We start from the raw sequence: 26,607 nt of genomic DNA, 5'->3' as shown, positions 1-26,607 counted from the left end.
GCCAGCCTGGGCGGAAATTCATTATGTAGTCTCAGGGTCGGCTGGAACTCCCTAAAGGCGATCGTCGTGCCTCTGCTTCCCCAGGGCTGCAGCGAAGTGGTCTTGAACTCGTAGGTAGGAGGACCACAGGGGGATTGGGCACAGAGGTGGGGGTGTAAAAGTCGGCTGGCCTGCTTGAGGACCCTGGCAGTGTAGAGCGGCCGGGCAAGCACTCCGGGAACGCGCACTCACACTACGCACGCGCACGCGACGCGCGGGGCGGGAGGAGCTCGGACACAAACGCTTGCTTCCATTCAGAACCGAAATACCAGGGGAGAGCGCGAACGCAGTCCCCCACTACCACAAATTATGCAGTCGAGTTTCCCGCATTTGGGGAAATCGCAGGGGTCAGCACATCCGGAGTGCAATGGATAAGCCTCGCCCTGGGAAAACCACCTTCGTGATCATGGTATCTCCCCTGCCAGGTAAGTATGAGTTGCCGCCCATGCCGGCCCCTACCCCGCGAGATACACTTCCCTAACACATTACGGTCACTCACAAACCCCCGCTACTTTGCCTTCATCGGTATGCTCGCACCAAAGCTACACCATACTTTCACACGATCTCTTACTGCTGCTCAAGGGATCCTAAGACAGCTTCCAGGGAAGGCATTCCCAAAATGCACTGCACTGAACCTGTCATTTACATACGACGTGACGTCACGCACAGGCCCAGCGGCTCACACAGCACACAGCACACAGCTGAGCTGCTCTGCCCTTGCACTCACTGCTTTCTGCTCAGGCTTCCAAGGGCTCTTAGTGCTCAGTGACTCAAGGGACATCTTCCATGCTACTTCCTGGCAAGCCTGGCCCTCTCAACTAGCACAAGGCCCGCCTACTTCCGCGTCAGGAGCTCCCCTAGCCAACACACACGAACGACCTTTTAATGACTATGAGTTTGGCAATCTAACAATGATCTGCCCCTGCAGGCAGGCATGTCCAATCTGCCCACAGAATAGCTACGAATACGGTCCAACACAGTATCAAAACTTACTTAAGACACTGAGAAATATGCTTTTTGCAAAAACAAGTAGAAGAGGCTGGAGACATGCCTTAGCGGTTAAGGTGCTTGTCTGCAAGGCAAAGGATCCGGGTTCGATTCCCCAGGACCCATGTAAGCCAGATAGACGCACAAGGTGGCACATCAGTCTGGAATTTGTGTGCAGTGGCTAGAGTCCCTGGAATGCCCGTTCCCTGTCTGTCACGTCTGTCTGTCTGTCTGTCTGTCTGTCTGTCTCTTTCTCTCTCTCTCTCTCCCTCCCCCTCTCTCCCTCTCTCTCTCTCTCTTTCTTTCTAAAATAAATAAGTGGATGGCCCAGTTTTCAAAAGTGAACTGTAGCGGGGTGTGTGGTGGCAGCACTTGGGAGGCAGAAGAGGGAGGATTACTCTTGTGTTTGAGGCCAATTTGAGACTATATACTGAATCCCAGGTCAGCGTGGGCTAAACTGAGACCCTACTTTGAAAACCAATACCAAACAGAAATAAAACGAAATGATTATGTAAATCCCAGCACTCGGGAGGCAGAGGGAGGAGGATTACTGTGACTTCAGGCCACCCTGAGACTACATAGTGAATTCCAGGCCAGACTGGGATAGAGTGAGACCAAGGGTGGCCTCGAACTCACGGCCATCCTCCTCCCTCTGACCACACAAGTGCTGGGATTTAAGGCAGACACGCGCCACCACAGCCGGCGTATCACACCTGATTTTAACCTATGGTACACAGCCGTAGTAATGAAAGCAGCACGGTACTGGAACAGAAACAAACATGTAGATCGATGGAACCGAATAGAGGACCCAGATGGAAGCCCAGGTACCCACAGCCACCTGATCTTCTACAAAAAAATGCCAGAAATACTCACTGGCGAAAAGACAGCTTCTTCAGCAAAGGGTGCTGGGAAAAGTGGATATGTATCCCTGGAAGGATAAAAATAGATCCTTATCTCTCTCCATGTGCGAGAATTAAGTCCAAATGGATCGACGACCTTAATATCAGACCAAAAACTCTAAAACTGCTAGGGGAAACAGTACGGTGGGGGGGGGGGGGGGCGGGGAATGGCCAGATATCTTAGCACTTAAGGTGTCTGCATGCAAAGCCTAACGACCTGGGTTCAATTCCCCAGGACTCACATAAGCCATATGTACAAGGTGGAATATGCGTCTGGAGTTCATTCCTAGTGGCTGGAGGCTCAGCCTTACCCATTCTCTCCCTCCCTCCCTCCCTCCCTCCCTCCCTCCCTCCCTCCCTCCCTCTCTCTCTAAGTAAATAAAATAAAGAAATAAATAAAATACTTTAAAAAAAAACAAAGAAAAGAAAAAGTAGGGGAAACCTTACAACGTAAGGGTCTTGGCAAAGCCTTTTTGAATGTAACGCCAACAGCTCGGGAATTAACAACCATGGATCAAACGTTGGGACCTCATGAAATTACAATGCTTTTGTGCGGTAAAGGACAATGTGAAGAGAGCACCGGAGGCAGCCTACAGAATGGGGGGGGGGAGCAACAATCTCTGCCAGCTATACATCTCACAGTGGAGTAATGTCCAAATTATACAAAAAACTCAAAAAAACTACAAAATAAGAAATCAAACAACTCAATTCAAAAATGGGCTATGGAACTGAATAGAAAGTTCTCAAAAGAAGAAACACAGAAGGCATATAAACACTTAATTTTTCTTTCTACATCCCTAGCCTTCAGGGAAATGCCAATTAATACTATAATGAGATTCTATCTCACTCCTGTCAGTATGGATGCCATCATTAAAAAAAAAAAAAAAACAAAGGACCATCAATGCTGGAGAGGGTTATGGGAAAAAGGAACCCTTCTACACTGTTGGTGTGAATGCCATCTGGCCCAGCTATTGTGGAAAGCAGTGTGGAGGTTCCTGAGACAGTTAAAAGTAGATCTGCCATTCGACCCAGCTATACTCCTCCTAGGCGCATATCCTAAGGACTCGTCCCGGTACCTTACAGATAGATACTTGCTCGACCATGTTTATTGCCGCTCTGGTCACAATAGCTAGGAAATGGAACCAGCCTACATGTCCCTCAACTGGTGAATGGATAATGAATATGTGGCACATTTATACGCTGGAGTTCTACTCAGTGGTAAAGAAAAATGAAATTATGAAACTTGCATGAAAATGATGGATCTGGAAAGGATTATACTTAGTGAGGTAACCCAGGCCCAGAAAGCCAAATGTCACATGTTCTCTCTCCTATGTGGATCCTAGCTACAAATGATTGGATTCTATGTGAGTTAGAATAAAACTCAGGAACAGAGGCCAGTAAGCTAGAAAGGAGATACTGAAGGAACAGAAAAGGACGGAAGGGTTCTTAATAGGATGGTATTGTATATGCGGGTACGTAGGAGAACAGATTAATGGGGGTGACAAGGCCTAAGTGAGGTCAGTGGGAAGAGACTGAGTAAAGGACGGCTGGAGGGGGGGGGGCTCACCAAAATCTAAGAGGATATATATACCCGTCACATGGCAACCGACTGCTCTGGACAACGTTACTAGGAAATTTTCAGTGCCAGGGATGGGATACCTTCCAGGGAGTTGTTGGCCAGGGAGGTCTCCGATGCCCCCAAAACACTACAGGCCGCTGCCGAGGCTCTTGGTTCCCCCCCCCCCCGCCCCCGGGAATAGACAGTAAGACCCCATTGCTGAAGACTCCACATACTTGGGTTGTACGGTCACTGAGAAATCATACTGGAGCTGAGCTGAAAACCTCCTCCGTGGAGACCAGCTGACAGAAAGTTGGAGAAAGGTACGCTGCATGCCATTCAACAGGAGAAAGAGAAATCACCAGTGGAGATACTCTACTGACAGTGTAAGCTTTACATTTGGCCAGTCAGGCCAGATGAGCCAATGGGTGCAATAGTGGCATGTCTGTTGTGGGGGAAACCAACCGCCCTCTAATTGGACTGGAGGATCACTCCACGCGAGGGAATACATCCCTGATACTGAAAACCTACAACAGAGGTAGTCAGGAGCCCTAGGGGTCTAACGCCTGCTGCCGTCTGGCTAAACGTATATACTATGTTCACCAAACTGCCGATAATAAGCACCGCCCTTAATGTTCATCCCCGTATATTAATGCTACTCTCACTCTTGGTTAGAGAAGCTTCTCTTTTCACATGGCAGGGGCCTTGGGATGACTCAGAAGCCACCATGGTGTTGAGAAGACGTGACGGAGGAAGGGCTCAGCACTGAAATATCTCTACCACACCTTCCTTCCAAGGCTCAGGGTCCATTGCAGGAAGGAGTGCTGGAAACAATGTATGATCCGGGCCGGGGGAAACGGCTTGGTGGTTAAGGCGTTTGCCTGCAGAGCCAAAGGAGCCAGGTTGGATTCCCCATGACCCACGTTAGCCAGATGCACGAGGGGTGTGCATGCCCTGGAGTTCGTTTGCAGTGGCTGGAGGCCCTGGCCCACCTTTTCTTTCTTTCTCTCTTTCTCTCTTTCTTTCTTTCTCTCTTTCTTTCTTTCTTTCTTTCTTTCTCTCTCTCCTCTCTTTCTTTCTCTCTTTCTTTCTTTCTTTCTCTCTCTCTCTCTCTCTCTCTCTCTGTCTCTCTCTCTCTCTGTCTCTCTCTCTCTCTCTCTCTCTCTCTCTTCCGATTTCTCTGTCAAATAAGTAAATAAGTAAAAATGAACAATTTAAAATAGAGAGAGAGAGAGAGAGAGAGAGGGAGGGAGAGAGAGGGAATGTGTGCCAGGGCTGGTGGCGCACGCCTTTAATCCCATCACTGGGGATGCAGAGGTAGGAGGATCGCTCAGAGTTCAAGGCCGCCATGAGAATATATAGTGAATTCCAGGTCAGCCTGGGGTAGAGTGAGACCCTAACCTCGAGAAACAGAAACAAAACCAAAAAAAAACCAATAAAATAATTAAGTAAAAGAAAGACTGATTGAGAGTAGGAAGGAATATGCTGGACAGTGGAATATCAATGGGGATAGTGGGGGACGGGAAGGAGGGAACTAGCATGGGTTATTGAATATTTTTGAAGTTGTCTCTTAAAAGAAAAGTTATAGTAAGAAAAAATTAGTAATGCATTGTGATTGAACCCAGCGCCTAAGTATGCTGGGCAACTGTTGGTCCACTGGGTCATACCCCTCCCTCCTCAACTGTAAAAGAATAAATTTTTTAAATTTCCTTTTTCAAGGTAGCGTCTCACTCTAGCCCAGGCTGACCTGGGATTCACTCTGTAGTCTCAGTGACCTCAAACTGATGCCAATCCAGCTACCTCTGCCTCCCAGGTGCTGGGACTAAAGGCATCAGCCACCATGTCGGGCTAAACTTTTTGTTTTTAAGTATTTATTTATTTATTTATTACTAATTCGTTTACATCATTTATTTATTTTCAATATTTTATTTTTATTTATTTGAGAGGCAGAGGAAGAATGGGCGTGCCAGGCCTCCAGCCGCTGCAAACAGACTCCAAAGGCACGTGCCACCTTGTGCATCTGGCTTACGTGGGTCCTGCAGAATCGAACCAAGGTCCTTTCGCTTGGCAGGTAAGCGCCTTAACCGCTGAGCCATCTCTCCAGCCGCTTATTCATTTACTGATGTTGAGAGAAAGACAGCGAGACGGGCATGTCAGGACCTCCATACACATGTCTCACCTTCTTTATCCGGCTTATGTGTTTCCTGGGGAACTCATGAACCTGGATCCTTTGGCTTTGCAGGCAAGTGCCATAGTCACTCAGCCATCCCTCCAGCCCCCGTTTTTGTTTTGTTTTTTTTGTTTTGTTTTGTTTTGTTTTGTTTTGTTTTGTTTTGTTTTGTTTTGTTAGCCTCAGGGTGGCCTTGATCTCTCCATGAGCCTCCTTGCTCTGCCTCCCAAGTGCTGGGATTAAAGGTGTGCGCCCGCACTCCCAGCTAAACTTTACTGATGTTGGTTTTTTTCGGGTAGGGTTTTCACTCTACTCCAGGCTAACCTGGAATTCACTACTTAGTCTCAGGGTGGTCTCCCTCAAAGGCACGGTGATCTTCCTTCTTCTGCGTCCCGAGTGGTGGGATTAAATAAATGCGTGCGCCACCACGCCCAGATAATCTTTATTTGTGTGTGTGTGTGTATGGATGCATGCAGCACTACTCTGACGTCCAGCCTAGGTGGGCAGTGGGGAATTGAATCAAGGCCAACAGGTTTTACAAGCAAGCTCCTTGAACAAACATAATCCCTTGTGACAGCTACACGTTTTTATTATATTTGTTCTTTTTCTGTTTCGTTTTGTTTTTGCTTTTTCTAGGTAGTATTGGAAATAGCCCAGGCTGATCTAGAATTCACGTTGTGGCAAGCATCAGGATGGTCTTACATATCTGCCTCCTGAGTACTGGAATTAAGAGGTATGCAACCAGTATAATAATGTTGTTGTTGTTGTTGGTGGTGGTGGTGGTGGTGCTGCTGCTGCTGTTTTTGTTTTGTCCCCGCTCTCCCCCACCCCCGTTCCCCGCGGGAGGGGTTTTGTTGTAGGCCAGCCTGGGCGGAAATTCATTATGTAGTCTCAGGGTCGGCTGGAACTCCCTAAAGGCGATCGTCGTGCCTCTGCTTCCCCAGGGCTGCAGCGAAGTGGTCTTGAACTCGTAGGTAGGAGGACCACAGGGGGATTGGGCACAGAGGTGGGGGGTGTAAAAGTCGGCTGGCCTGCTTGAGGACCCTGGCAGTGTAGAGCGGCCGGGCAAGCACTCCGGGAACGCGCACTCACACTACGCACGCGCACGCGACGCGCGGGGCGGGAGGAGTTCGGACACAAACGCTTGCTTCCATTCAGAACCGAAATACCAGGGGAGAGCGCGAACGCAGTCCCCCACTACCACAAATTATGCAGTCGAGTTTCCCGCATTTGGGGAAATCGCAGGGGTCAGCACATCCGGAGTGCAATGGATAAGCCTCGCCCTGGGAAAACCACCTTCGTGATCATGGTATCTCCCCTGCCAGGTAAGTATGAGTTGCCGCCCATGCCGGCCCCTACCCCGCGAGATACACTTCCCTAACACATTACGGTCACTCACAAACCCCCGCTACTTTGCCTTCATCGGTATGCTCGCACCAAAGCTACACCATACTTTCACACGATCTCTTACTGCTGCTCAAGGGATCCTAAGACAGCTTCCAGGGAAGGCATTCCCAAAATGCACTGCACTGAACCTGTCATTTACATACGACGTGACGTCACGCACAGGCCCAGCGGCTCACACAGCACACAGCACACAGCTGAGCTGCTCTGCCCTTGCACTCACTGCTTTCTGCTCAGGCTTCCAAGGGCTCTTAGTGCTCAGTGACTCAAGGGACATCTTCCATGCTACTTCCTGGCAAGCCTGGCCCTCTCAACTAGCACAAGGCCCGCCTACTTCCGCGTCAGGAGCTCCCCTAGCCAACACACACGAACGACCTTTTAATGACTATGAGTTTGGCAATCTAACAATGATCTGCCCCTGCAGGCAGGCATGTCCAATCTGCCCACAGAATAGCTACGAATACGGTCCAACACAGTATCAAAACTTACTTAAGACACTGAGAAATATGCTTTTTGCAAAAACAAGTAGAAGAGGCTGGAGACATGCCTTAGCGGTTAAGGTGCTTGTCTGCAAGGCAAAGGATCCGGGTTCGATTCCCCAGGACCCATGTAAGCCAGATAGACGCACAAGGTGGCACATCAGTCTGGAATTTGTGTGCAGTGGCTAGAGTCCCTGGAATGCCCGTTCCCTGTCTGTCACGTCTGTCTGTCTGTCTGTCTGTCTGTCTGTCTCTTTCTCTCTCTCTCTCTCCCTCCCCCTCTCTCCCTCTCTCTCTCTCTCTTTCTTTCTAAAATAAATAAGTGGATGGCCCAGTTTTCAAAAGTGAACTGTAGCGGGGTGTGTGGTGGCAGCACTTGGGAGGCAGAAGAGGGAGGATTACTCTTGTGTTTGAGGCCAATTTGAGACTATATACTGAATCCCAGGTCAGCGTGGGCTAAACTGAGACCCTACTTTGAAAACCAATACCAAACAGAAATAAAACGAAATGATTATGTAAATCCCAGCACTCGGGAGGCAGAGGGAGGAGGATTACTGTGACTTCAGGCCACCCTGAGACTACATAGTGAATTCCAGGCCAGACTGGGATAGAGTGAGACCAAGGGTGGCCTCGAACTCACGGCCATCCTCCTCCCTCTGACCACACAAGTGCTGGGATTTAAGGCAGGCACGCGCCACCACAGCCGGCGTATCACACCTGATTTTAACCTATGGTACACAGCCGTAGTAATGAAAGCAGCACGGTACTGGAACAGAAACAAACATGTAGATCGATGGAACCGAATAGAGGACCCAGATGGAAGCCCAGGTACCCACAGCCACCTGATCTTCTACAAAAAAATGCCAGAAATACTCACTGGCGAAAAGACAGCTTCTTCAGCAAAGGGTGCTGGGAAAAGTGGATATGTATCCCTGGAAGGATAAAAATAGATCCTTATCTCTCTCCATGTGCGAGAATTAAGTCCAAATGGATCGACGACCTTAATATCAGAACAAAAACTCTAAAACTGCTAGGGGAAACAGTACGGTGGGGGGGGGGGGGGGGCGGGAATGGCCAGATATCTTAGCACTTAAGGTGTCTGCATGCAAAGCCTAACGACCTGGGTTCAATTCCCCAGGACTCACATAAGCCATATGTACAAGGTGGAATATGCGTCTGGAGTTCATTCCTAGTGGCTGGAGGCTCAGCCTTACCCATTCTCTCCCTCCCTCCCTCCCTCCCTCCCTCCCTCCCTCCCTCCCTCCCTCTCTCTCTAAGTAAATAAAATAAAGAAATAAATAAAATACTTTAAAAAAAACAAAGAAAAGAAAAAGTAGGGGAAACCTTACAACGTAAGGGTCTTGGCAAAGCCTTTTTGAATGTAACGCCAACAGCTCGGGAATTAACAACCATGGATCAAACGTTGGGACCTCATGAAATTACAATGCTTTTGTGCGGTAAAGGACAATGTGAAGAGAGCACCGGAGGCAGCCTACAGAATGGGGGGGGGGAGCAACAATCTCTGCCAGCTATACATCTCACAGTGGAGTAATGTCCAAATTATACAAAAAACTCAAAAAACTACAAAATAAGAAATCAAACAACTCAATTCAAAAATGGGCTATGGAACTGAATAGAAAGTTCTCAAAAGAAGAAACACAGAAGGCATATAAACACTTAATTTTTCTTTCTACATCCCTAGCCTTCAGGGAAATGCCAATTAATACTATAATGAGATTCTATCTCACTCCTGTCAGTATGGATGCCATCATGAAAAAAAAAAAAAAAACAAAGGACCATCAATGCTGGAGAGGGTTATGGGAAAAAGGAACCCTTCTACACTGTTGGTGTGAATGCCATCTGGCCCAGCTATTGTGGAAAGCAGTGTGGAGGTTCCTGAGACAGTTAAAAGTAGATCTGCCATTCGACCCAGCTATACTCCTCCTAGGCGCATATCCTAAGGACTCGTCCCGGTACCTTACAGATAGATACTTGCTCGACCATGTTTATTGCCGCTCTGGTCACAATAGCTAGGAAATGGAACCAGCCTACATGTCCCTCAACTGGTGAATGGATAATGAATATGTGGCACATTTATACGCTGGAGTTCTACTCAGTGGTAAAGAAAAATGAAATTATGAAACTTGCATGAAAATGATGGATCTGGAAAGGATTATACTTAGTGAGGTAACCCAGGCCCAGAAAGCCAAATGTCACATGTTCTCTCTCCTATGTGGATCCTAGCTACAAATGATTGGATTCTATGTGAGTTAGAATAAAACTCAGGAACAGAGGCCAGTAAGCTAGAAAGGAGATACTGAAGGAACAGAAAAGGACGGAAGGGTTCTTAATAGGATGGTATTGTATATGCGGGTACGTAGGAGAACAGATTAATGGGGGTGACAAGGCCTAAGTGAGGTCAGTGGGAAGAGACTGAGTAAAGGACGGCTGGAGGGGGGGGGCTCACCAAAATCTAAGAGGATATATATACCCGTCACATGGCAACCGACTGCTCTGGACAACGTTACTAGGAAATTTTCAGTGCCAGGGATGGGATACCTTCCAGGGAGTTGTTGGCCAGGGAGGTCTCCGATGCCCCCAAAACACTACAGGCCGCTGCCGAGGCTCTTGGTTCCCCCCCCCCCCGCCCCCGGGAATAGACAGTAAGACCCCATTGCTGAAGACTCCACATACTTGGGTTGTACGGTCACTGAGAAATCATACTGGAGCTGAGCTGAAAACCTCCTCCGTGGAGACCAGCTGACAGAAAGTTGGAGAAAGGTACGCTGCATGCCATTCAACAGGAGAAAGAGAAATCACCAGTGGAGATACTCTACTGACAGTGTAAGCTTTACATTTGGCCAGTCAGGCCAGATGAGCCAATGGGGTGCAATAGTGGCATGTCTGTTGTGGGGGAAACCAACCGCCCTCTAATTGGACTGGAGGATCACTCCACGCGAGGGAATACATCCCTGATACTGAAAACCTACAACAGAGGTAGTCAGGAGCCCTAGGGGTCTAACGCCTGCTGCCGTCTGGCTAAACGTATATACTATGTTCACCAAACTGCCGATAATAAGCACCGCCCTTAATGTTCATCCCCGTATATTAATGCTACTCTCACTCTTGGTTAGAGAAGCTTCTCTTTTCACATGGCAGGGGCCTTGGGATGACTCAGAAGCCACCATGGTGTTGAGAAGACGTGACGGAGGAAGGGCTCAGCACTGAAATATCTCTACCACACCTTCCTTCCAAGGCTCAGGGTCCATTGCAGGAAGGAGTGCTGGAAACAATGTATGATCCAGGCCGGGGAAACGGCTTGGTGGTTAAGGCGTTTGCCTGCAGAGCCAAAGGAGCCAGGTTGGATTCCCCATGACCCACGTTAGCCAGATGCACGAGGGTGTGCATGCCCTGGAGTTCGTTTGCAGTGGCTGGAGGCCCTGGCCCACCTTTTCTTTCTTTCTTTCTTTCTTTCTTTCTTTCTTTCTTTCTTTCTTTCTTTCTTTCTCTCTCTCTTTCTTTCTTTCTTTCTCTCTCTCTCTCTCTCTCTCTCTCTCTGTCTCTCTCTCTCTCTGTCTCTCTCTCTCTCTCTCTCTCTCTCTCTCTTCCGATTTCTCTGTCAAATAAGTAAATAAGTAAAAATGAACAATTTAAAATAGAGAGAGAGAGAGAGAGAGAGAGGGAGGGAGAGAGAGGGAATGTGTGCCAGGGCTGGTGGCGCACGCCTTTAATCCCATCACTGGGGATGCAGAGGTAGGAGGATCGCTCAGAGTTCAAGGCCGCCATGAGAATATATAGTGAATTCCAGGTCAGCCTGGGGTAGAGTGAGACCCTAACCTCGAGAAACAGAAACAAAACCAAAAAAAACCAATAAAATAATTAAGTAAAAGAAAGACTGATTGAGAGTAGGAAGGAATATGCTGGACAGTGGAATATCAATGGGGATAGTGGGGGACGGGAAGGAGGGAACTAGCATGGGTTATTGAATATTTTTGAAGTTGTCTCTTAAAAGAAAAGTTATAGTAAGAAAAAATTAGTAATGCATTGTGATTGAACCCAGCGCCTAAGTATGCTGGGCAACTGTTGGTCCACTGGGTCATACCCCTCCCTCCTCAACTGTAAAAGAATAAATTTTTTAAATTTCCTTTTTCAAGGTAGCGTCTCACTCTAGCCCAGGCTGACCTGGGATTCACTCTGTAGTCTCAGTGACCTCAAACTGATGCCAATCCAGCTACCTCTGCCTCCCAGGTGCTGGGACTAAAGGCATCAGCCACCATGTCGGGCTAAACTTTTTGTTTTTAAGTATTTATTTATTTATTTATTACTAATTCGTTTACATCATTTATTTATTTTCAATATTTTATTTTTATTTATTTGAGAGGCAGAGGAAGAATGGGCGTGCCAGGCCTCCAGCCGCTGCAAACAGACTCCAAAGGCACGTGCCACCTTGTGCATCTGGCTTACGTGGGTCCTGCAGAATCGAACCAAGGTCCTTTCGCTTGGCAGGTAAGCGCCTTAACCGCTGAGCCATCTCTCCAGCCGCTTATTCATTTACTGATGTTGAGAGAAAGACAGCGAGACGGGCATGTCAGGACCTCCATACACATGTCTCACCTTCTTTATCCGGCTTATGTGTTTCCTGGGGAACTCATGAACCTGGATCCTTTGGCTTTGCAGGCAAGTGCCATAGTCACTCAGCCATCCCTCCAGCCCCCGTTTTTGTTTTGTTTTTTTTGTTTTGTTTTGTTTTGTTTTGTTTTGTTTTGTTAGCCTCAGGGTGGCCTTGATCTCTCCATGAGCCTCCTTGCTCTGCCTCCCAAGTGCTGGGATTAAAGGTGTGCGCCCGCACTCCCAGCTAAACTTTACTGATGTTGGTTTTTTTCGGGTAGGGTTTTCACTCTACTCCAGGCTAACCTGGAATTCACTACTTAGTCTCAGGGTGGTCTCCCTCAAAGGCACGGTGATCTTCCTTCTTCTGCGTCCCGAGTGGTGGGATTAAATAAATGCGTGCGCCACCACGCCCAGATAAACTTTATTTGTGTGTGTGTGTGTATGGATGCATGCAGCACTACTCTGACGTCCAGCCTAGGTGGGCAGTGGGGAATTGAATCAAGGCCAACAGGTTTTACAAGCAAGCTCCTTGAACAAACATAATCCCTTGTGACAGCTACACGTTTTTATTATATTTGTTCTTTTTCTGTTTCGTTTTGTTTTTGCTTTTTCTAGGTAGTATTGGAAATAGCCCAGGCTGATCTAGAATTCACGTTGTGGCAAGCATCAGGATGGTCTTACATATCTGCCTCCTGAGTACTGGAATTAAGAGGTATGCAACCAGTATAATAATGTTGTTGTTGTTGTTGGTGGTGGTGGTGGTGGTGCTGCTGCTGCTGTTTTTGTTTTGTCCCCGCTCTCCCCCACCCCCGTTCCCCGCGGGAGGGGTTTTGTTGTAGGCCAGCCTGGGCGGTAATTCATTATGTAGTCTCAGGGTCGGCTGGAACTCCCTAAAGGCGATCGTCGTGCCTCTGCTTCCCCAGGGCTGCAGCGAAGTGGTCTTGAACTCGTAGGTAGGAGGACCACAGGGGGATTGGGCACAGAGGTGGGGGTGTAAAAGTCGGCTGGCCTGCTTGAGGACCCTGGCAGTGTAGAGCGGCCGGGCAAGCACTCCGGGAACGCGCACTCACACTACGCACGCGCACGCGACGCGCGGGGCGGGAGGAGTTCGGACACAAACGCTTGCTTCCATTCAGAACCGAAATACCAGGGGAGAGCGCGAACGCAGTCCCCCACTACCACAAATTATGCAGTCGAGTTTCCCGCATTTGGGGAAATCGCAGGGGTCAGCACATCCGGAGTGCAATGGATAAGCCTCGCCCTGGGAAAACCACCTTCGTGATCATGGTATCTCCCCTGCCAGGTAAGTATGAGTTGCCGCCCATGCCGGCCCCTACCCCGCGAGATACACTTCCCTAACACATTACGGTCACTCACAAACCCCCGCTACTTTGCCTTCATCGGTATGCTCGCACCAAAGCTACACCATACTTTCACACGATCTCTTACTGCTGCTCAAGGGATCCTAAGACAGCTTCCAGGGAAGGCATTCCCAAAATGCACTGCACTGAACCTGTCATTTACATACGACGTGACGTCACGCACAGGCCCAGCGGCTCACACAGCACACAGCACACAGCTGAGCTGCTCTGCCCTTGCACTCACTGCTTTCTGCTCAGGCTTCCAAGGGCTCTTAGTGCTCAGTGACTCAAGGGACATCTTCCATGCTACTTCCTGGCAAGCCTGGCCCTCTCAACTAGCACAAGGCCCGCCTACTTCCGCGTCAGGAGCTCCCCTAGCCAACACACACGAACGACCTTTTAATGACTATGAGTTTGGCAATCTAACAATGATCTGCCCCTGCAGGCAGGCATGTCCAATCTGCCCACAGAATAGCTACGAATACGGTCCAACACAGTATCAAAACTTACTTAAGACACTGAGAAATATGCTTTTTGCAAAAACAAGTAGAAGAGGCTGGAGACATGCCTTAGCGGTTAAGGTGCTTGTCTGCAAGGCAAAGGATCCGGGTTCGATTCCCCAGGACCCATGTAAGCCAGATAGACGCACAAGGTGGCACATCAGTCTGGAATTTGTGTGCAGTGGCTAGAGTCCCTGGAATGCCCGTTCCCTGTCTGTCACGTCTGTCTGTCTGTCTGTCTGTCTGTCTGTCTCTTTCTCTCTCTCTCTCTCCCTCCCCCTCTCTCCCTCTCTCTCTCTCTCTTTCTTTCTAAAATAAATAAGTGGATGGCCCAGTTTTCAAAAGTGAACTGTAGCGGGGTGTGTGGTGGCAGCACTTGGGAGGCAGAAGAGGGAGGATTACTCTTGTGTTTGAGGCCAATTTGAGACTATATACTGAATCCCAGGTCAGCGTGGGCTAAACTGAGACCCTACTTTGAAAACCAATACCAAACAGAAATAAAACGAAATGATTATGTAAATCCCAGCACTCGGGAGGCAGAGGGAGGAGGATTACTGTGACTTCAGGCCACCCTGAGACTACATAGTGAATTCCAGGCCAGACTGGGATAGAGTGAGACCAAGGGTGGCCTCGAACTCACGGCCATCCTCCTCCCTCTGACCACACAAGTGCTGGGATTTAAGGCAGGCACGCGCCACCACAGCCGGCGTATCACACCTGATTTTAACCTATGGTACACAGCCGTAGTAATGAAAGCAGCACGGTACTGGAACAGAAACAAACATGTAGATCGATGGAACCGAATAGAGGACCCAGATGGAAGCCCAGGTACCCACAGCCACCTGATCTTCTACAAAAAAATGCCAGAAATACTCACTGGCGAAAAGACAGCTTCTTCAGCAAAGGGTGCTGGGAAAAGTGGATATGTATCCCTGGAAGGATAAAAATAGATCCTTATCTCTCTCCATGTGCGAGAATTAAGTCCAAATGGATCGACGACCTTAATATCAGACCAAAAACTCTAAAACTGCTAGGGGAAACAGTACGGTGGTGGGGGGGGGGGGCGGGAATGGCCAGATATCTTAGCACTTAAGGTGTCTGCATGCAAAGCCTAACGACCTGGGTTCAATTCCCCAGGACTCACATAAGCCATATGTACAAGGTGGAATATGCGTCTGGAGTTCATTCCTAGTGGCTGGAGGCTCAGCCTTACCCATTCTCTCCTCCCTCCCTCCCTCCCTCCCTCCCTCCCTCCCTCCCTCCCTCGCTCCCTCTCTCTCTAAGTAAATAAAATAAAGAAATAAATAAAATACTTTAAAAAAAACAAAGAAAAGAAAAAGTAGGGGAAACCTTACAACGTAAGGGTCTTGGCAAAGCCTTTTTGAATGTAACGCCAACAGCTCGGGAATTAACAACCATGGATCAAACGTTGGGACCTCATGAAATTACAATGCTTTTGTGCGGTAAAGGACAATGTGAAGAGAGCACCGGAGGCAGCCTACAGAATGGGGGGGGGGGCAACAATCTCTGCCAGCTATACATCTCACAGTGGAGTAATGTCCAAATTATACAAAAAACTCAAAAAACTACAAAATAAGAAATCAAACAACTCAATTCAAAAATGGGCTATGGAACTGAATAGAAAGTTCTCAAAAGAAGAAACACAGAAGGCATATAAACACTTAATTTTTCTTTCTACATCCCTAGCCTTCAGGGAAATGCCAATTAATACTATAATGAGATTCTATCTCACTCCTGTCAGTATGGATGCCATCATGAAAAAAAAAAAAAAAACAAAGGACCATCAATGCTGGAGAGGGTTATGGGAAAAAGGAACCCTTCTACACTGTTGGTGTGAATGCCATCTGGCCCAGCTATTGTGGAAAGCAGTGTGGAGGTTCCTGAGACAGTTAAAAGTAGATCTGCCATTCGACCCAGCTATACTCCTCCTAGGCGCATATCCTAAGGACTCGTCCCGGTACCTTACAGATAGATACTTGCTCGACCATGTTTATTGCCGCTCTGGTCACAATAGCTAGGAAATGGAACCAGCCTACATGTCCCTCAACTGGTGAATGGATAATGAATATGTGGCACATTTATACGCTGGAGTTCTACTCAGTGGTAAAGAAAAATGAAATTATGAAACTTGCATGAAAATGATGGATCTGGAAAGGATTATACTTAGTGAGGTAACCCAGGCCCAGAAAGCCAAATGTCACATGTTCTCTCTCCTATGTGGATCCTAGCTACAAATGATTGGATTCTATGTGAGTTAGAATAACACTCAGGAACAGAGGCCAGTAAGCTAGAAAGGAGATACTGAAGGAACAGAAAAGGACGGAAGGGTTCTTAATAGGATGGTATTGTATATGCAGGTACGTAGGAGAACAGATTAATGGGGGTGACAAGGCCTAAGTGAGGTCAGTGGGAAGAGACTGAGTAAAGGACGGCTGGAGGGGGGGGGGCTCACCAAAATCTAAGAGGATATATATACCCGTCACATGGCAACCGACTGCTCTGGACAACGTTACTAGGAAATTTTCAGTGCCAGGGATGGGATACCTTCCAGGGAGTTGTTGGCCAGGGAGGTCTCCGATGCCCCCAAAACACTACAGGCCGCTGCCGAGGCTCTTGGTTCCCCCCCCCCCCCGCCCCCGGGAATAGACAGTAAGACCCCATTGCTGAAGACTCCACATACTTGGGTTGTACGGTCACTGAGAAATCATACTGGAGCTGAGCTGAAAACCTCCTCCGTGGAGACCAGCTGACAGAAAGTTGGAGAAAGGTACGCTGCATGCCATTCAACAGGAGAAAGAGAAATCACCAGTGGAGATACTCTACTGACAGTGTAAGCTTTACATTTGGCCAGTCAGGCCAGATGAGCCAATGGGTGCAATAGTGGCATGTCTGTTGTGGGGGAAACCAACCGCCCTCTAATTGGACTGGAGGATCACTCCACGCGAGGGAATACATCCCTGATACTGAAAACCTACAACAGAGGTAGTCAGGAGCCCTAGGGGTCTAACGCCTGCTGCCGTCTGGCTAAACGTATATACTATGTTCACCAAACTGCCGATAATAAGCACCGCCCTTAATGTTCATCCCCGTATATTAATGCTACTCTCACTCTTGGTTAGAGAAGCTTCTCTTTTCACATGGCAGGGGCCTTGGGATGACTCAGAAGCCACCATGGTGTTGAGAAGACGTGACGGAGGAAGGGCTCAGCACTGAAATATCTCTACCACACCTTCCTTCCAAGGCTCAGGGTCCATTGCAGGAAGGAGTGCTGGAAACAATGTATGATCCGGGCCGGGGAAACGGCTTGGTGGTTAAGGCGTTTGCCTGCAGAGCCAAAGGAGCCAGGTTGGATTCCCCATGACCCACGTTAGCCAGATGCACGAGGGTGTGCATGCCCTGGAGTTCGTTTGCAGTGGCTGGAGGCCCTGGCCCACCTTTTCTTTCTTTCTTTCTTTCTTTCTTTCTTTCTTTCTTTCTTTCTTTCTTTCTCTCTTTCTTTCTTTCTTTCTCTCTCTCTCTCTCTCTCTCTCTCTGTCTCTCTCTCTCTCTGTCTCTCTCTCTCTCTCTCTCTCTCTCTCTTCCGATTTCTCTGTCAAATAAGTAAATAAGTAAAAATGAACAATTTAAAATAGAGAGAGAGAGAGAGAGAGAGAGGGAGGGAGAGAGAGGGAATGTGTGCCAGGGCTGGTGGCGCACGCCTTTAATCCCATCACTGGGGATGCAGAGGTAGGAGGATCGCTCAGAGTTCAAGGCCGCCATGAGAATATATAGTGAATTCCAGGTCAGCCTGGGGTAGAGTGAGACCCTAACCTCGAGAAACAGAAACAAAACCAAAAAAAACCAATAAAATAATTAAGTAAAAGAAAGACTGATTGAGAGTAGGAAGGAATATGCTGGACAGTGGAATATCAATGGGGATAGTGGGGGACGGGAAGGAGGGAACTAGCATGGGTTATTGAATATTTTTGAAGTTGTCTCTTAAAAGAAAAGTTATAGTAAGAAAAAATTAGTAATGCATTGTGATTGAACCCAGCGCCTAAGTATGCTGGGCAACTGTTGGTCCACTGGGTCATACCCCTCCCTCCTCAACTGTAAAAGAATAAATTTTTTAAATTTCCTTTTTCAAGGTAGCGTCTCACTCTAGCCCAGGCTGACCTGGGATTCACTCTGTAGTCTCAGTGACCTCAAACTGATGCCAATCCAGCTACCTCTGCCTCCCAGGTGCTGGGACTAAAGGCATCAGCCACCATGTCGGGCTAAACTTTTTGTTTTTAAGTATTTATTTATTTATTTATTACTAATTCGTTTACATCATTTATTTATTTTCAATATTTTATTTTATTTATTTGAGAGGCAGAGGAAGAATGGGCGTGCCAGGCCTCCAGCCGCTGCAAACAGACTCCAAAGGCACGTGCCACCTTGTGCATCTGGCTTACGTGGGTCCTGCAGAATCGAACCAAGGTCCTTTCGCTTGGCAGGTAAGCGCCTTAACCGCTGAGCCATCTCTCCAGCCGCTTATTCATTTACTGATGTTGAGAGAAAGACAGCGAGACGGGCATGTCAGGACCTCCATACACATGTCTCACCTTCTTTATCCGGCTTATGTGTTTCCTGGGGAACTCATGAACCTGGATCCTTTGGCTTTGCAGGCAAGTGCCATAGTCACTCAGCCATCCCTCCACCCCCCGTTTTTGTTTTGTTTTTTGTTTTGTTTTGTTTGTTTTGTTTTGTTTTGTTTTGTTTTGTTAGCCTCAGGGTGGCCTTGATCTCTCCATGAGCCTCCTTGCTCTGCCTCCCAAGTGCTGGGATTAAAGGTGTGCGCCCGCACTCCCAGCTAAACTTTACTGATGTTGGTTTTTTTCGGGTAGGGTTTTCACTCTACTCCAGGCTAACCTGGAATTCACTACTTAGTCTCAGGGTGGTCTCCCTCAAAGGCACGGTGATCTTCCTTCTTCTGCGTCCCGAGTGGTGGGATTAAATAAATGCGTGCGCCACCACGCCCAGATAAACTTTATTTGTGTGTGTGTGTGTATGGATGCATGCAGCACTACTCTGACGTCCAGCCTAGGTGGGCAGTGGGGAATTGAATCAAGGCCAACAGGTTTTACAAGCAAGCTCCTTGAACAAACATAATCCCTTGTGACAGCTACACGTTTTTATTATATTTGTTCTTTTTCTGTTTCGTTTTGTTTTTGCTTTTTCTAGGTAGTATTGGAAATAGCCCAGGCTGATCTAGAATTCACGTTGTGGCAAGCATCAGGATGGTCTTACATATCTGCCTCCTGAGTACTGGAATTAAGAGGTATGCAACCAGTATAATAATGTTGTTGTTGTTGTTGGTGGTGGTGGTGGTGGTGCTGCTGCTGCTGTTTTTGTTTTGTCCCCGCTCTCCCCCACCCCCGTTCCCCGCGGGAGGGGTTTTGTTGTAGGCCAGCCTGGGCGGAAATTCATTATGTAGTCTCAGGGTCGGCTGGAACTCCCTAAAGGCGATCGTCGTGCCTCTGCTTCCCCAGGGCTGCAGCGAAGTGGTCTTGAACTCGTAGGTAGGAGGACCACAGGGGGATTGGGCACAGAGGTGGGGGTGTAAAAGTCGGCTGGCCTGCTTGAGGACCCTGGCAGTGTAGAGCGGCCGGGCAAGCACTCCGGGAACGCGCACTCACACTACGCACGCGCACGCGACGCGCGGGGCGGGAGGAGTTCGGACACAAACGCTTGCTTCCATTCAGAACCGAAATACCAGGGGAGAGCGCGAACGCAGTCCCCCACTACCACAAATTATGCAGTCGAGTTTCCCGCATTTGGGGAAATCGCAGGGGTCAGCACATCCGGAGTGCAATGGATAAGCCTCGCCCTGGGAAAACCACCTTCGTGATCATGGTATCTCCCCTGCCAGGTAAGTATGAGTTGCCGCCCATGCCGGCCCCTACCCCGCGAGATACACTTCCCTAACACATTACGGTCACTCACAAACCCCCGCTACTTTGCCTTCATCGGTATGCTCGCACCAAAGCTACACCATACTTTCACACGATCTCTTACTGCTGCTCAAGGGATCCTAAGACAGCTTCCAGGGAAGGCATTCCCAAAATGCACTGCACTGAACCTGTCATTTACATACGACGTGACGTCACGCACAGGCCCAGCGGCTCACACAGCACACAGCACACAGCTGAGCTGCTCTGCCCTTGCACTCACTGCTTTCTGCTCAGGCTTCCAAGGGCTCTTAGTGCTCAGTGACTCAAGGGACATCTTCCATGCTACTTCCTGGCAAGCCTGGCCCTCTCAACTAGCACAAGGCCCGCCTACTTCCGCGTCAGGAGCTCCCCTAGCCAACACACACGAACGACCTTTTAATGACTATGAGTTTGGCAATCTAACAATGATCTGCCCCTGCAGGCAGGCATGTCCAATCTGCCCACAGAATAGCTACGAATACGGTCCAACACAGTATCAAAACTTACTTAAGACACTGAGAAATATGCTTTTTGCAAAAACAAGTAGAAGAGGCTGGAGACATGCCTTAGCGGTTAAGGTGCTTGTCTGCAAGGCAAAGGATCCGGGTTCGATTCCCCAGGACCCATGTAAGCCAGATAGACGCACAAGGTGGCACATCAGTCTGGAATTTGTGTGCAGTGGCTAGAGTCCCTGGAATGCCCGTTCCCTGTCTGTCACGTCTGTCTGTCTGTCTGTCTGTCTGTCTGTCTCTCTTTCTCTCTCTCTCTCTCCCTCCCCCTCTCTCCCTCTCTCTCTCTCTCTTTCTTTCTAAAATAAATAAGTGGATGGCCCAGTTTTCAAAAGTGAACTGTAGCGGGGTGTGTGGTGGCAGCACTTGGGAGGCAGAAGAGGGAGGATTACTCTTGTGTTTGAGGCCAATTTGAGACTATATACTGAATCCCAGGTCAGCGTGGGCTAAACTGAGACCCTACTTTGAAAACCAATACCAAACAGAAATAAAACGAAATGATTATGTAAATCCCAGCACTCGGGAGGCAGAGGGAGGAGGATTACTGTGACTTCAGGCCACCCTGAGACTACATAGTGAATTCCAGGCCAGACTGGGATAGAGTGAGACCAAGGGTGGCCTCGAACTCACGGCCATCCTCCTCCCTCTGACCACACAAGTGCTGGGATTTAAGGCAGGCACGCGCCACCACAGCCGGCGTATCACACCTGATTTTAACCTATGGTACACAGCCGTAGTAATGAAAGCAGCACGGTACTGGAACAGAAACAAACATGTAGATCGATGGAACCGAATAGAGGACCCAGATGGAAGCCCAGGTACCCACAGCCACCTGATCTTCTACAAAAAAATGCCAGAAATACTCACTGGCGAAAAGACAGCTTCTTCAGCAAAGGGTGCTGGGAAAAGTGGATATGTATCCCTGGAAGGATAAAAATAGATCCTTATCTCTCTCCATGTGCGAGAATTAAGTCCAAATGGATCGACGACCTTAATATCAGACCAAAAACTCTAAAACTGCTAGGGGAAACAGTACGGTGGGGGGGGGGGGCGGGAATGGCCAGATATCTTAGCACTTAAGGTGTCTGCATGCAAAGCCTAACGACCTGGGTTCAATTCCCCAGGACTCACATAAGCCATATGTACAAGGTGGAATATGCGTCTGGAGTTCATTCCTAGTGGCTGGAGGCTCAGCCTTACCCATTCTCTCCCTCCCTCCCTCCCTCCCTCCCTCCCTCCCTCCCTCTCTCTCTAAGTAAATAAAATAAAGAAATAAATAAAATACTTTAAAAAAAACAAAGAAAAGAAAAAGTAGGGGAAACCTTACAACGTAAGGGTCTTGGCAAAGCCTTTTTGAATGTAACGCCAACAGCTCGGGAATTAACAACCATGGATCAAACGTTGGGACCTCATGAAATTACAATGCTTTTGTGCGGTAAAGGACAATGTGAAGAGAGCACCGGAGGCAGCCTACAGAATGGGGGGGGGGGGCAACAATCTCTGCCAGCTATACATCTCACAGTGGAGTAATGTCCAAATTATACAAAAAACTCAAAAAACTACAAAATAAGAAATCAAACAACTCAATTCAAAAATGGGCTATGGAACTGAATAGAAAGTTCTCAAAAGAAGAAACACAGAAGGCATATAAACACTTAATTTTTCTTTCTACATCCCTAGCCTTCAGGGAAATGCCAATTAATACTATAATGAGATTCTATCTCACTCCTGTCAGTATGGATGCCATCATGAAAAAAAAAAAAAAACAAAGGACCATCAATGCTGGAGAGGGTTATGGGAAAAAGGAACCCTTCTACACTGTTGGTGTGAATGCCATCTGGCCCAGCTATTGTGGAAATCAGTGTGGAGGTTCCTGAGACAGTTAAAAGTAGATCTGCCATTCGACCCAGCTATACTCCTCCTAGGCGCATATCCTAAGGACTCGTCCCGGTACCTTACAGATAGATACTTGCTCGACCATGTTTATTGCCGCTCTGGTCACAATAGCTAGGAAATGGAACCAGCCTACATGTCCCTCAACTGGTGAATGGATAATGAATATGTGGCACATTTATACGCTGGAGTTCTACTCAGTGGTAAAGAAAAATGAAATTATGAAACTTGCATGAAAATGATGGATCTGGAAAGGATTATACTTAGTGAGGTAACCCAGGCCCAGAAAGCCAAATGTCACATGTTCTCTCTCCTATGTGGATCCTAGCTACAAATGATTGGATTCTATGTGAGTTAGAATAAAACTCAGGAACAGAGGCCAGTAAGCTAGAAAGGAGATACTGAAGGAACAGAAAAGGACGGAAGGGTTCTTAATAGGATGGTATTGTATATGCGGGTACGTAGGAGAACAGATTAATGGGGGTGACAAGGCCTAAGTGAGGTCAGTGGGAAGAGACTGAGTAAAGGACGGCTGGAGGGGGGGGGCTCACCAAAATCTAAGAGGATATATATACCCGTCACATGGCAACCGACTGCTCTGGACAACGTTACTAGGAAATTTTCAGTGCCAGGGATGGGATACCTTCCAGGGAGTTGTTGGCCAGGGAGGTCTCCGATGCCCCCAAAACACTACAGGCCGCTGCCGAGGCTCTTGGTTCCCCCCCCCCCCGCCCCCGGGAATAGACAGTAAGACCCCATTGCTGAAGACTCCACATACTTGGGTTGTACGGTCACTGAGAAATCATACTGGAGCTGAGCTGAAAACCTCCTCCGTGGAGACCAGCTGACAGAAAGTTGGAGAAAGGTACGCTGCATGCCATTCAACAGGAGAAAGAGAAATCACCAGTGGAGATACTCTACTGACAGTGTAAGCTTTACATTTGGCCAGTCAGGCCAGATGAGCCAATGGGTGCAATAGTGGCATGTCTGTTGTGGGGGAAACCAACCGCCCTCTAATTGGACTGGAGGATCACTCCACGCGAGGGAATACATCCCTGATACTGAAAACCTACAACAGAGGTAGTCAGGAGCCCTAGGGGTCTAACGCCTGCTGCCGTCTGGCTAAACGTATATACTATGTTCACCAAACTGCCGATAATAAGCACCGCCCTTAATGTTCATCCCCGTATATTAATGCTACTCTCACTCTTGGTTAGAGAAGCTTCTCTTTTCACATGGCAGGGGCCTTGGGATGACTCAGAAGCCACCATGGTGTTGAGAAGACGTGACGGAGGAAGGGCTCAGCACTGAAATATCTCTACCACACCTTCCTTCCAAGGCTCAGGGTCCATTGCAGGAAGGAGTGCTGGAAACAATGTATGATCCGGGCCGGGGAAACGGCTTGGTGGTTAAGGCGTTTGCCTGCAGAGCCAAAGGAGCCAGGTTGGATTCCCCATGAGCCCACGTTAGCCAGATGCACGAGGGTGTGCATGCCCTGGAGTTCGTTTGCAGTGGCTGGAGGCCCTGGCCCACCTTTTCTTTCTTTCTTTCTTTCTTTCTTTCTTTCTTTCTTTCTTTCTTTCTTTCTTTCTTTCTTTCTTCTCTCTCTCTCTCTCTCTCTCTCCTCTCTCTCTCTCTCTCTCTCTCTCTCTCTCTCTCTCTCTTCCGATTTCTCTGTCAAATAAGTAAATAAGTAAAAATGAACAATTTAAAATAGAGAGAGAGAGAGAGAGAGAGAGGGAGAGAGAGGGAATGTGTGCCAGGGCTGGTGGCGCACGCCTTTAATCCCATCACTGGGGATGCAGAGGTAGGAGGATCGCTCAGAGTTCAAGGCCGCCATGAGAATATATAGTGAATTCCAGGTCAGCCTGGGGTAGAGTGAGACCCTAACCTCGAGAAACAGAAACAAAACCAAAAAAAACCAATAAAATAATTAAGTAAAAGAAAGACTGATTGAGAGTAGGAAGGAATATGCTGGACAGTGGAATATCAATGGGGATAGTGGGGGACGGGAAGGAGGGAACTAGCATGGGTTATTGAATATTTTTGAAGTTGTCTCTTAAAAGAAAAGTTATATTAAGAAAAAATTAGTAATGCATTGTGATTGAACCCAGCGCCTAAGTATGCTGGGCAACTGTTGGTCCACTGGGTCATACCCCTCCCTCCTCAACTGTAAAAGAATAAATTTTTTTAATTTCCTTTTTCAAGGTAGCGTCTCACTCTAGCCCAGGCTGACCTGGGATTCACTCTGTAGTCTCAGTGACCTCAAACTGATGCCAATCCAGCTACCTCTGCCTCCCAGGTGCTGGGACTAAAGGCATCAGCCACCATGTCGGGCTAAACTTTTTGTTTTTAAGTATTTATTTATTTATTACTAATTCGTTTACATCATTTATTTATTTTCAATATTTTATTTTTATTTATTTGAGAGGCAGAGGAAGAACGGGCGTGCCAGGCCTCCAGCCGCTGCAAACAGACTCCAAAGGCACGTGCCACCTTGTGCATCTGGCTTACGTGGGTCCTGCAGAATCGAACCAAGGTCCTTTCGCTTGGCAGGTAAGCGCCTTAACCGCTGAGCCATCTCTCCAGCCGCTTATTCATTTACTGATGTTGAGAGAAAGACAGCGAGACTGGGCATGTCAGGGCCTCCATACACATGTCTCACCTTCTTTATCCGGCTTATGTGTTTCCTGGGGAACTCATGAACCTGGATCCTTTGGCTTTGCAGGCAAGTGCCATAGTCACTCAGCCATCCCTCCAGCCCCCGTTTTTGTTTGTTTTGTTTTGTTTTGTTTTGTTTTGTTTTGTTTTGTTTTGTTTTGTTAGCCTCAGGGTGGCCTTGATCTCTCCATGAGCCTCCTTGCTCTGCCTCCCAAGTGCTGGGATTAAAGGTGTGCGCCCGCACTCCCAGCTAAACTTTACTGATGTTGGTTTTTTTCGGGTACGGGTTTTCACTCTACTCCAGGCTAACCTGGAATTCACTACTTAGTCTCAGGGTGGTCTCCCTCAAAGGCACGGTGATCTTCCTTCTTCTGCGTCCCGAGTGGTGGGATTAAATAAATGCGTGCGCCACCACGCCCAGATAAACTTTATTTGTGTGTGTGTGGTGTGTATGGATGCATGCAGCACTACTCTGACGTCCAGCCTAGGTGGGCAGTGGGGAATTGAATCAAGGCCAACAGGTTTTACAAGCAAGCTCCTTGAACAAACATAATCCCTTGTGACAGCTACACGTTTTTATTATATTTGTTCTTTTTCTGTTTCGTTTTGTTTTTGCTTTTTCTAGGTAGTATTGGAAATAGCCCAGGCTGATCTAGAATTCACGTTGTGGCAAGCATCAGGATGGTCTTACATATCTGCCTCCTGAGTACTGGAATTAAGAGGTATGCAACCAGTTTAATAATGTTGTTGTTGTTGGTGGTGGTGGTGGTGGTGCTGCTGCCGTTTTTGTTTTGTCCCCGCTCTCCCCCACCCCCGTTCCCCGCGGGAGGGGTTTTGTTGTAGGCCAGCCTGGGCGGAAATTCATTATGTAGTCTCAGGGTCGGCTGGAACTCCCTAAAGGCGATCGTCGTGCCTCTGCTTCCCCAGGGCTGCAGCGAAGTGGTCTTGAACTCGTAGGTAGGAGGACCACAGGGGGATTGGGCACAGAGGTGGGGGTGTAAAAGTCGGCTGGCCTGCTTGAGGACCCTGGCAGTGTAGAGCGGCCGGGCAAGCACTCCGGGAACGCGCACTCAGACTACGCAGGCGCACGCGACGCGGGGGGCGGCAGGAGTTCGGACACAAACGCTTGCTTCCATTCAGAACCGAAATACCAGGGGAGAGCGCGAACGCAGTCCCCCACTACCACAAATTATGCAGTCGAGTTTCCCGCATTTGGGGAAATCGCAGGGGTCAGCACATCCGGAGTGCAATGGATAAGCCTCGCCCTGGGAAAACCACCTTCGTGATCATGGTATCTCCCCTGCCAGGTAAGTATGAGTTGCCGCCCATGCCGGCCCCTACCCCACGAGATACACTTCCCTAACACATTACGGTCACTCACAAACCCCCGCTACTTTGCCTTCATCGGTATGCTCGCACCAAAGCTACACCATACTTTCACACGATCTCTTACTGCTGCTCAAGGGATCCTAATACAGCTTCCAGGGAAGGCATTCCCAAAATGCACTGCACTGAACCTGTCATTTACATACGACGTGACGTCACGCACAGGCCCAGCGGC

The 26,607-nt window shown here is 48.3% G+C and overlaps 5 non-coding genes across 5 annotated transcripts; all 5 read right to left on the bottom strand.

Moving 5' to 3' along the window:
• Positions 1-308: 308 nt before the first annotated feature.
• On the bottom strand, positions 309-472 carry LOC123463909. Its single transcript, XR_006639276.1, has one exon. It is a non-coding gene; the product is annotated as a U1 spliceosomal RNA (small nuclear RNA).
• Positions 473-6,822: 6,350 nt separating this feature from the next.
• Positions 6,823-6,986, bottom strand: LOC123463908. Its single transcript, XR_006639275.1, has one exon. It is a non-coding gene; the product is annotated as a U1 spliceosomal RNA (small nuclear RNA).
• A 6,308-nt stretch (positions 6,987-13,294) lies between these two features.
• Positions 13,295-13,458, bottom strand: LOC123463907. The gene has a single exon (XR_006639274.1). It is a non-coding gene; the product is annotated as a U1 spliceosomal RNA (small nuclear RNA).
• Positions 13,459-19,766: 6,308 nt separating this feature from the next.
• On the bottom strand, positions 19,767-19,930 carry LOC123463906. Its single transcript, XR_006639273.1, has one exon. It is a non-coding gene; the product is annotated as a U1 spliceosomal RNA (small nuclear RNA).
• A 6,267-nt stretch (positions 19,931-26,197) lies between these two features.
• On the bottom strand, positions 26,198-26,361 carry LOC123463905. Its single transcript, XR_006639272.1, has one exon. It is a non-coding gene; the product is annotated as a U1 spliceosomal RNA (small nuclear RNA).
• Positions 26,362-26,607: the final 246 nt, after the last annotated feature.

The sequence above is a fragment of the Jaculus jaculus genome, chromosome 9 (genome assembly GCF_020740685.1).
Source record: "Jaculus jaculus isolate mJacJac1 chromosome 9, mJacJac1.mat.Y.cur, whole genome shotgun sequence".
NCBI classification, from domain to species: domain Eukaryota; kingdom Metazoa; phylum Chordata; class Mammalia; order Rodentia; family Dipodidae; genus Jaculus; species Jaculus jaculus.
The sequence above is the reverse complement of the archived record's forward strand: the minus strand, read 5'-3'. Positions and strand labels throughout refer to the sequence as shown.